Source organism: Suricata suricatta, chromosome 6 (assembly GCF_006229205.1).
Source record: "Suricata suricatta isolate VVHF042 chromosome 6, meerkat_22Aug2017_6uvM2_HiC, whole genome shotgun sequence".
NCBI classification, from domain to species: Eukaryota; Metazoa; Chordata; class Mammalia; order Carnivora; family Herpestidae; genus Suricata; species Suricata suricatta.
The window spans coordinates 143,858,422-143,864,984 of NC_043705.1; the positions used below are offsets into that span (position 1 = coordinate 143,858,422).

The following is a 6,563-nucleotide window of genomic DNA, read 5'->3' on the forward strand; positions in this document are numbered from 1 at the left end:
CTGTAATTCTGTCAGTGTTTGTTTTTATGTTTTGAAACACATATCAGGGTAGAGACACACACCCTGAATTTTATATGTAGTTATTTATAATTTTCCTGGGGAAAGTTATCTGTTGTTATTATGTTGATATTTTTATCTTTGATGATAGTTTTGCCTCAAAAGTCTACTTTGTTCTAAGTTAATACATGTTTTCTTTGTTTGATATTCCTTTTGCTTTGGTTAAATTTGATTTTAACTTTATCTATCCTTGTACTTTCAACAGCTCTGTGTTTTGCCTCATTCACATGTGGATAAAAACTTAGATAGATGTTTCTCCATGGAAAATATACAAATAAGCATGTGAAAAGATGTTTGACATCAGTGATCATCAGGGAATGCAAATCAAAATGACAATGAAGCAAACAAACAAAAAGTACAATGAGATACCACCTCACATCCACTGGGATGTCTACCAAAACAAAGAAAACACAAGGTAATAGGTATCAACAATGATGTGGGAACAGTTGAAGCCTTGCGTACTGTTGGGGGGAATGCAAAGTGGTACAGTTATAGGAGCAAATAGTATGGTGTCTCCTCAAAAAACAAAAACAGAATTATGATATGATTCATCAATTCCATTTCTGGGGATTTACCCTAAAGACCTGACCGTGAAGATGTTTATATATCAATATTCATAGCAGCCCTGTTTACAGTAACTAAAAATAGAAGCAACCTAAATATCCATCAGTTGACCACTGGAGAGGCAAAATGTGGTATTTACATTGGGCACAATATTATTCAGCCTTAAAATGAAGGAAACTCTGACCCACGTTCCGCGTGGACGCGCACTGAGGACATGGTGTTAAGTGGGATAATCCCAGGCTGGAAAGACAAATCTCTGTGGTTGTACTTAGGGGAAGTACTGGCCAGAATCATGGCTACAGAACGCAAGCTGAATTGTTGAATCATATCATAATTCTGTTTTTGTTTTTTGAGGAGACACCATACTATTTGCTCCTATAACTGTACCACTCAGCTGTACCACTGAGGCTGTGGAGGGGACACATGGGAGGTAGGTGTTGACGGGAAGGGAGTTTCAGGTTTACGAGCTAGAGAGAGTTCTGCAGATGGATGGCAGCGTGGCTGTACAACCTATGGCCTGAACTGTGCCCTTAAAAATGGCTGATACGGTACGCGTTGTGTTACGTGTGCTTTACAGCAATAAAAAATGGGGGAAAGGCGTGACGTTTCCCAAACGGACCAGTCGCAGAAACGTCCCCGAGATCACCTCTGCTAGCAGCACCCCAATGACCACAGGGCGCTCCGGTGAGGTTCGGAAATGGTGTTGGGACGGGGACACTCTATCCTGACCCCAAACCCAGGCCAGAACAATTTCTCCTCCAGGCTCTCAAATTATCTCTTTGGTTCCATTCAGAGGGTGACACCAATGCATTTCATACTTCATGGGAATAGCACCATATCTTCCCCACATCACACACACTGATAAACCAGAGAGAGGGAGAGAGAGAGAGAGAGAGGGAGAGAGAGGGAGAGAGAGAGAGAGAGAGAGAGAGAGAGAGAGAGAGAGAGAGAGAGAGAGAGAGAGAGAGAGAGAGAGAGGGAGAGAGAGAGAGAGAGAGAGAGAGAGAGAGAGAGAGAGAGAGAGAGAGAGAGAGATTACTTCCTTTCCAAGGCAAGAAGTATTACTTCTTTCAGGTTATCTTAGCTGGTTGGCATTCAGTTCCATGGCAGAGACAATGCTTCTCCCCAGAGTCCAGATAGATGCTTTAGAGAAGCTTCCTTCCTCAGGAACATCACTCCCCCCACACACACCAGGAGGCTCCATGGAGAAGTAAACACTCGCACTGGACTCTTCCACCACTAAGACATGTCCTAGAGCTAATGCCATCCCTGACGCCATTATGATGCCATCACATACTGTGGATTCTTTAAGCCATTCCGAATTGAATACTTGGGTATTTATATTTGGGTAAAACCCATTTGGATTTTTTCATATTCTCGGGTTTGCCAGAAAAAGCGCACCTTTGTGCACATGGGGCAGATGGACGTAAGTGGCGAATCATACCTTGAAGGCCCATCACACAGGTGCATCCATCATTTCTTCCTCCTCACTTGCACACACTGGCTCGCTCTGAGGGAGTTGCCATAGGAAGTAAAGTCACGCTTCTTTCTTGAAAGAAGCAAAAAATTCAGAAAACAAAATGGGAAAAAACCCAACGAAAAAAGCATGTGCATCTGTTAGGAGAAATAAAACAACACACATCTCACCAAGGACAAGCATTTGGAAGGAGGAAAAGACAATGGACCAGTGAGAGGTGCTCAGAGTAACTGGGGACAGAGCTTAGAGCAACCATAACCACAATGACTCCAGTTGGGTAGACCTGGTCTGTTGTTGGATGTTAAAGAGGTGAGTTTCAGGAAGTGGAGAGTCGGGGTCAATGGCAAGCCTGTGGGGACACCTGCAGAGTGATGTCCATGACATGCGCTTGGCAGGGAGGCCGTGGAGAGCAGGGGCTTACACAGCAGGTTTCTACGCTGGAATCAAATAACTCTAATTGCATTTAACAGAAGACTTTAGTGTGGGTAACAGAGGGTCAGTTAATAAGCCAGCATATAGCCAAGAGCTGGGGTTTTATTAAATTTTAGAGGCAGTATGGAGACACTGTGAGACCCTGTCAGAAGAAGTCAAGATCAAAATGAGGCCGGTTGAAGATAATTCTTTCTGTCTCTGCCATGTCAATGGAGGTTCTGAAATACTGGAAACAGGAAAGGCTTTGAAAAGTCTCTCTGGCAGCTGGTAGGAGCTGGGAGTCGGGGAGAGAAGAATTGACCATGAAAAGTGGACACCGATGGAGGAACTTCAAAAATAAACAACCAAATAGACAACACAACCAGGTGTGAAGGGCTAAGAACAGGGTGAAGTCAGTCAAAGCCTCAAGGGCCCAGGGTCAAAGCGGTGGCCTTCCAGAGAGGCCTTCAATAGGTGTGCAGATCTCTGGCTACATGGCTGGAGTTTGTGGGTGGACAGACAACAGAGCCACGGATTCATCCACTCACTCAGTGTTACTGAGGGCCAAGCACTAGACTAAGAAGTAAGGTACAAAAACGTATAATGAAAGTAAGCTCATGCCCTCCAGCTGGTCCTGGTCTGGAGGAAGACAGAGACAGGTGACAAAACAGTAACAGCAGGTGTCATCAGAGCTATGACAGAGCTGAGGACAGGGTCCCAGGGAGCCTCTAGGAACAGCGCCTTACCAGCTTGGGGACTGGCTCCTTCAGGTGCTAAGAGTAAAGGACACCCCTGTCCTCCCTTCTTGAGGGCAGTAGATGCCTCCCAAGCAGGGTTCCGATGCTGGTCCCTCAAGAAGGTGATGCTTTGCCTCTGTAGGAACAGCCATGTCATATGACTTGAACATGCATTTTCTGCAGGATGCATTTTGACAAATGAGCCGAGAGAGAGAGAGAGAGAGAGAGAGAGAGAGAGAGCGCCTGGTGGACTCAGGGGGAGGAGCACGGCGCATCGGGGAAAAGGGAGCTGGCAGTGCTAAAGCCAAAAGCCAGGCTTCTGTCTCTGGAAGGCTGAGATGCAGGATGCCGTCCGCCCTGGTTAGCAGGTTAATATGTGAATCCTTTGCGCATCTCAGGGTACCACACCGCAGACAGGCTTTCATTCCCGATCCCTGTGCTGGGCGTCCGCTAACACACGATGTAGTGCGTTCTGGATGCTTCTCTCTGCATCCTGTTTCTTCCCTTAGTGCCGGGGCCAAGACACAAGACCACAATGCTGATCTTGTCTGGATGCCACACACCCTCACCCCACAGCCACACGGCGGGGCTCCCTCCCGGAATCCCCTCCCCACCTGTCCTCTGCTCCCGAGGGTCTGGTTCTCCACCAGAATTCAGGGACGTGGTTTCCCAGCTGCCACTTTTCTGTTCAGAAAATCAACCCTTCGGTTCTTTTCTTTCCTAATTCGTTATCATCTCATTGAAAAATGGGCCAGATAGCTCCCCTGCTTCTGCTGCCTGAAGTTACATGGAGTCTTTCCAATTCGGTTCTCTATCTCCTTCACGTATATGTATTCTGAGCCTGTTACAGAAATTACTGAGGAGGGAGGGGGGTTGCTGGCTGACCTGGAAACAAGCACTCTATCCACAAGAGAGCTACAGGGTAATAACAAATGGTGAAAGATAGAAATGTTTGGAAAATGTCGGTGGCTGCTCACTATTTTTAGACCCTGGAGGCAGGGCTTGAGCCAAGGATTCAGGAAGAGCGGTGTGAGTTAGAAAACATGAATGCCATGGAGGCTTCCCAGGAAAAGGCGTGGGATGGACACCCGGGGAGATCCCACCCACGGAGGGAAAGACACCTGCTGGGCATCCGTGGATTCCGAGCAGCCTGAACTTGATTATGTTCCCGAGGAGCACTAATTCCTTGAACTTTGCTGTCTGTGTGCAGAGTGACTGTCCCTTCCTTTGGAAGGAGCTCCATGTCCCTGGGATGTACACATGGCAAGAAGAATCCCAAGATGTGCGCCTTTGGACCCTGGTGAGCGCCGTCTGCATTGTCACCATGCGTGGGGTCTGGGAGAAGGCTGGCCACCTTGCCTCTCTCCCTGCCCCTCCCTGAGCTGCCGGGGCTCCAGGCCAATGACCAGACAGCCCGGGCCACAGTGTCCTTGTGGGAAGAGTCACACCATCCTTCCACCTGTGAACATAGTGGTAATTCACTTAACCAAATGTATTTCTTCCTGGGTCTCCGTGTTCCTTTTCTGCAGGTGTCCCAGCTCGGTGTCTGCTGCATGTTCAGAGCGCAGAATCTGCATCCTGCCAGGAGAGCTGCACCAGAAGGGAAAAAAGCAGAGAGAATGCAAGAAAGTCTCTTCCACAGTCAAATGTTACACCCCTACTCGGCAGACACACCTGTGTATCCGCAGCTCCCCTGTGGTCCCTGGCTGTCCTCCACTTTCAGTGCCCTTCCAGGGCATCAGTTTACCCTCCGACACCTGTGTTTCTATGGTCTCAGCCAGATGAGTTGTGGGCTGTTTTTAGAATCAAGCGTCTTTGCAGTGGGCTGGGTGTAGATGTGCGTCTCTGTCGTCAGAGCTGGTTGGGCGTCCCCCGCACCACATCCCCAGACGCACCCTGCAGGATAGAAACACCCCATGAAAGGACATACTGTATGCTGTGGTCCAAATGCCTTTTCTGTGTGGATTAAACCTGTCTACAATCTTGAAACCAGAAGGAGAGATGGCGTTTCCCCAAGCCCTTGTCCATTCCCCAGGACAGCAGCCAAGCAGTGTGTCCAGCCTCCTTGGCATTTCAGTGTGAGTAGGCAACAACGTCCTGGCCAACACAGTGCCGGAAAGTGACAGGTGCCACTTCCAGGAATGACCCATCAATCTCTGTCCCTTGGCGCCCCCAGGAGGACAGAGCCCCCAGATGGGAGGAAACCTGGGGCCAGCTTGCAGGAACATCAAATCGGACTTCACATGACTGAGAGTCAACTTCTCTTGGGTTGGCCACCAAAGTCTTGGGGGCCTTTCAGTTGCTGCATTAGGGTCTGCAGGAAACAGATGGCATTCTTGTCAAAAGGGGTCTCCTCCTGGGGAAAGGCTGGAGTTTCACCACCCACCAGGAGGTTTGAATCGACCTACATGTTTATGGCAACACTTTCTTCCCTTTGCAAACTCCCAAAATGCAAGGAAACTCTAAAACCTACCGTCAGCAGGTTTTCCCTTTTCTTGAATCATTTCTAGCTCTTAATCCTTCTCTTCAGGGCCTGCTTCTCTTAAATGCAGCTCTCATGCTGTGTTTGCGCATGCTGTGGGCACAGGCGCTGGGCCATTCACCGCGGTGGGGGTAGTCCTGCATCGTTGACTCTACCCATCGACTCCCCTGAACGGTGAGCATCTGTGCATAGCTGTTAAATAACGCAATTAACAACCTGCCTTATGCTGGGCTCTGTGCTGAGCTAGGTGCTTGCAATTAACATTCAAATAGAACGTAGTCTCTCACCTTCCGGAGTTTGCAGTCAATAATACACAGTGAGATGCTGTTGAAATCTTGAGAGTCGTCTTGCCCTGGTTCAGACCTGCCCCTGTTCCTCTCAGCTGCATAATAAACGGCAGTTATATCCATTCCCAGGGTTCTCAGTAATCCACAAAGAGCCAGGATGTGGGGGAATGGCAACACTGTAGTCAGTTGTTTTGTAGACTCAAAGGAGAACAAGTGGGCATATGCCTTGGCGCTCTCATGTTTGCGGCAGGCGGATGAGTGGAGGCACTGAGCTGGTGGAGGGGGGCAAGTGTCGGGGGGGTGGTCAGGTACCCCCCAGGGAGAACTCCAACTGCGTGGAGTTTAGGTGGTAAGCCTAAGTTAGCCGGCCGGAGGAACAGGATGAGGGAGGTCATCCCTTTACAGAGGACAAGGGAAGGACATGAAGGACCCAGCAGCCATCACAGGCTGATCACTCTCCCCCTGGAAAGATCTGAGTAGACGTCACCTCCTTCAGTGCAGAGAGTAAGGGCGGGTAAAGGGGGCAGGGTCATGTCGTGATGAGCTGA

At 48.9% G+C, this 6,563-nt stretch overlaps 1 long non-coding RNA gene across 1 annotated transcript; it reads right to left on the bottom strand.

The window, feature by feature from the left end:
* Positions 1-4,748: 4,748 nt before the first annotated feature.
* Positions 4,749-6,344, bottom strand: LOC115294121. The gene is made up of 4 exons (XR_003909739.1): positions 6,016-6,344; positions 5,720-5,920; positions 4,921-5,142; positions 4,749-4,836 (listed from the first exon to the last, which is right to left on the bottom strand). It is a non-coding gene; the product is annotated as an uncharacterized LOC115294121 (long non-coding RNA).
* Between the last annotated feature and the right edge of the window lie 219 nt (positions 6,345-6,563).